This window comes from Physeter macrocephalus, chromosome 7, assembly GCF_002837175.3.
Source record: "Physeter macrocephalus isolate SW-GA chromosome 7, ASM283717v5, whole genome shotgun sequence".
In the NCBI taxonomy this organism is placed as follows: Eukaryota; Metazoa; Chordata; class Mammalia; order Artiodactyla; family Physeteridae; genus Physeter; species Physeter macrocephalus.
Window position 1 is genome coordinate 146,147,286 of NC_041220.1, and position 4,772 is coordinate 146,152,057.

Here is a 4,772-nt window from a genome sequence, read left to right on the forward strand (position 1 = left end):
AAAGAATATATATATATATATATATATATATATATATATATATGTATAACTGAATCACTTTGCTGTACACCAGAAACTAACACAACACTGTAAACCAACCATACTTCAATTTAAAAAATTATCAAATACCACTGAGCTGCATGGATAAAAATGTCCAAATACCTCTGAGTTGTATGGATGTGGTATTTTATCCTGTTCTGTCTTGCAGTGCTGATTCTATAGCATGAAATTAGTCTCACCTAACTTACATATATATGTGTATACATATGTATGTATCTATGTAGCTTCTCTCTTCCTTTTAAAAAGTTGAGGTGACATTTCCATAGTGGGAAATTAACCGTTTCAAAGTAACACCTCAGAGGCATTTCGCACATTCACAATGTCGTGTGAGAAGCACCTCTATCTGGTTCTAAAACATTTCCATCCCCCCAAAAGGAAACCCTGTCCTCGTGAGCAGTCACTCCCCACTCCCAGCCCCTGGCACCACAGCCCTACTTTATGTCTCTGGATTGGCCTGTTCTGGACGTTTCCTATCAATGGAATGACACACCCTGTGTCCCTGAGCGTCGTGTTCGAGGTCGGTCCACGTGGTAGCCTGGGTCAGAGCTTCACTCCTTTTCATGGCTGAGTCACATTCCACTGTGTGCATGGACCCCATTCACCTGTTGATGGGCATTCGGTTGGTTCTTCCTTTTCTCACCATCTCTTCATACCCCAAACGTCTCTGGCCACCTCTTCCTGGACAGTCCAGAGCAAGAAAGTTGGGGGCATCTTGAGAAAATTCAAGGATGTTTATGCCTGACCCAGGAGGCTGCTTGGCCGTGAAAAATCCAGAGCCATAAAACATCTCAGGCACATTCAATATACTGTGCCACCTATTTCCTTTTAGGTCCCCGAACGTCCACGTGATGTGAGAGATCACGCTCTCCCTCTGATTCAAGCAGCCCCTTCTAACATCTGGCCGGCACAGGGCAGGCAGCTCTGCACAGAGGGTGCCATGCAACTTACCGGGGGCAGACATTCTGGGGGCTCCGATGCAGACCCTTCACCGTGACCCCAGAAGGTCTGAACGGAGGAACCCTAAAGAAGTGTCTGGTCGGGGGTGTCTACGACCCGTCTTTCAAAATCACAGGGCCCGGGAGTCAGTCTGACTTATTTAGCAAAATGGAGCTCTCTTCTTGTGACCTCCTAATGAGTAAGGGCATTCCGTGTGTGTGTCTGACATGCGTTACGGCCGCGAGACCCCGGTTGCACACCGAGGCCCACCTCGCGGTGGAAGAGGAACACTCGTTTGTGTGTACGATGGGGCCTCCACGGGCCGGCGTCTCTACCCGGCAAAAAACAAAGGAGAGAAATGTAACAAATTACAGCTGAAGCTGATCACCATCTTCGCCCCTGTTTTCAAATTATTATATTTCTGGGGAATTTCAGCCTGTTACATGAAAAGGAAGACAGTGGATCCGCAGAGCTTTGATAGTCAGGTTATGCTAATAATGGGGGCTCATGTAAAATGCATAAGGTGTATCTTAGTAAGGGGGACGATTGCTCATAATTACGACGTATACCCTCATTCCGAATGGATTCATAAAGACCCCTTTACATCGCAGCCTAATTACTTATAGACAGTTGAGCACAAAATTACTTTCATCTGCTGGACCATGTGGAGGGAGAGAGATTAGAGCTGCGCCTTTCCACACAGCTGGCTGGCACGCCGGAAAAATCAGGCCTGTGTCGTGTGGGGCTGATTGCAAAGTGCATTTTCTGATAATTAGATCTATTAAAGACAGACGAGCACCGGCCCACGTTGGAAGTGAAAAAATGTATGTAGGGTAGGCGCTGGCATCCCGAGTGGCCGGGTCAGGGCTGTGACGGACACGTGGGTGCCCGGTTCCACTGGTGACTGAGGTGCTCTGATCCTGGCGAGGCGGGGACCCTCTTGGAGGCCCAGCCAGGGCCCTGGCCACCTACAGAAGACGTCCTCTTTGATCCTGTTGGTTTATTCATTCTGGGCACGAGCGTTTTAATGATGGTTTGGTATTTGTCTATGGCTTCCCTTTCAAGTGGCTGAGACAGCACCCACATGGGAGAGAGAACTACCCGGGAGATTAGCCTCTGCAGGCTCACGTGAGAGGAGAGCTCCTCTCTGGGGAGCTGGGACAGCACACGGGTGCCTTAGACACGAGGGAATGGTCACGGGGTCTCTGGGACATCCCTGGATGTCGGATGTTTCATTGAATTGAAGCCTCGTAGCCAGTGGGGAGTCACGCCACGGCTGATACACAGCAGAGGAAAGCAGGTGAAGCGAGATAACCCAGACTCATGGATACTGGTCTGCAGAGGTGTACAAACCTGCTCCGTGTTCTGACTCTCCTAATAAATACCTGGGCGTGCGGTGAGCTTGGCTCTGGGAGGGGGTGGGCCACAGATTGAGATTGTTCCCTCTTGGGCTTCTCTGGTGGCACAGTGGTTGGGAGTCCGCCTGCCAATGCAGGGGACACGGGTTCGAGCCCCGGTCCGGGAAGATCCCACGTGCCGCGGAGCGGCTGGGCCCGTGAGCCATGGCCGCTGAGCCTGCGCGTCCGGAGCCTGTGCTCTGCAACGGGAGAGGCCACGACGCTGAGAGGCCCGCGTACTGAAAAAAAAAAAAAAAAAAGATTGTTCCCTCTTCATTCTTTGGTGGAGACAAAGCAGGTCTAGGTGGGCGGTGTCCTCACAGCCTGGTGTGCACGTCTGTCCTCTGAGATGTGGCGGAGGGTGTCCACGTCATCCGCACATAACCCTGCTCCATCCACCCCCCCTGCTCCCGCGCCGGCATCATCGTGGGGCCTCCTTGTTGGTCTTTAGTCCTGGTTCTGTTCCTGTTTCCAGGACTTTCCCAATTTGTCCAGCTATCCCTCCACGGCACCCACGCTGAAACAAAGACCACGCTGTGTCCCGCAGGGTCCCGTGGATTCCCGAGTCCCGGGGCCTCTCCTCGGCCCTTCTTGTGCGCGCTTACCGTCCTCTGTGGCCCTGGAGCTCCTCCAACTGCCAGGCCCTTCCTTGTGCCGCCGCCGGGAGTGCTGTTCCCAGGGACACCCGGCTTGTGGCTCTGTTCTCACCTCCAAAGTCCACAGGTGCGTGGAGAGCCCCCTCCCAGCTGAAGTGGCTCCCTCGGGGGCTCCCCACTGCCCTCGTTCACAAGTTCTGGACCTGTCCACTTGCTCCCCCGAGACACTGTCTGTCGTGTCCAGCTAGCCTGCTCAGTGCCCAGGGGGTAGTGGACACCGAGGGATCAGCTTGGACGATTATGGATCACCTGTCCCGCTTGAGCTCGTAATCACCTCCCAGCGCTTGGGAAGCCCCATCCCGGGACACCCCAATTCCCAGACTCCACCCCCACGCAGGCAGAGGACTCTGGGCTTTCAGAGAGACACCTCCAGCACACGCTGTCCTGGGTCCACGTTGGCTAGTGTCCGTGATGTCGGTATTTATGCCACTGGCTGGTGGCCAAGGGTCTGCCCGTCAGTGCTCACCAAGGGAACAGGAAGAGAGAGGAGACACGGAGGGCTTCTCCCATGACGGGCTACGGAAAACCCACCTTCCTGTCGCCATGGAAGCTAGTCTGCATCCTGAGCAGGCTCCCCGGGGGCGCTCTGCCTGTCTGCTTCCCTCTCTCCCCTCTTGCTTGAGATCCGCCACCTTTAAACAAACGGATGCAGTTGGGAGAGTGCCGGAGCGGGAGCGGGCTTGCACATCTGTATACGCATTACACATTCTGCATCTCTACGAGGGGCTCCATTGATCGCTAATAATTTAATCCTCGTAACAGAGTAGAGAAGCCCATTATCCAGGAGTCAGCGTGCAATCGATATATTTTGCAAAATAAAGAGTCTATTGGGTGCACAGTAATAAAGAAAAAGGAAGCAGACCCTGTGGGTTTAATTTAGTGCTTTTTCCCCCCTTAGTAGCAAAGACTCATCTTAAAGTGGTTTCCCTGTTAATCCTCCACAGGGCGTGTCTCCGAGCCTGGAGACTGACAAGGTAAATCGATGGCGGGGAAGATGGTTAAAAACCCCAACATGGACGTGGAAGCCACAGAGTTTTATGCAAAAGTTGCTCAAGTGGTGTGGAGATCCCTGAGACCTGGGGGTGCATCCAGGGGGGGCATTTGTGAAGTGAAATGCCCTGGACCCAGTCCCAACTGGTGTCCACAAGAAAATCAAATCAAGGACCCCCTGCTCTCGAGGAATAGCCAGGACAGAATGAACAGTCCTTGGATTAATTCTGTGTGTCAACCTGTCTGGTCACAGGGCCCCTGGACTAAACATGACTCTCTGGGTGCGTCTGGGAGGGTGTTTCTGGATAGATTAGCATTTGAATCGCCGGACTGAGTAAAGCAGATTGCCCTCCCCAGGGTGGGTGAGCCTTGTCTAATCAGTTAAATGTCAGATTAGAACAAAAGTCACAAGAAGGTGGAACTTGCCCCCTTTTTTCCTGCCTCTCTGCTTGAGCTGGGGCATCTCATCTCATCTTGTCCTGCCCTCGGACTGGAACATATACCATCTTAGGTCTCCAGCTTGCAGATGGCAAATCCTGGGACTTCGCAGTCTCCAAAATTGTGTGAGCCCATTTCACATAATAAATCTCAATATCCCATCGCATTGGGCAGCGAAGATCTGACACTACAACATCCCCTTCCCAGGCAAAGTACAGTGAAAATAAAAACAGATGATTTAAGTACCCTCCCTTTTCTCCCAGGTAAGGTATCTGTTTTCTTAAAGGAGACAGAG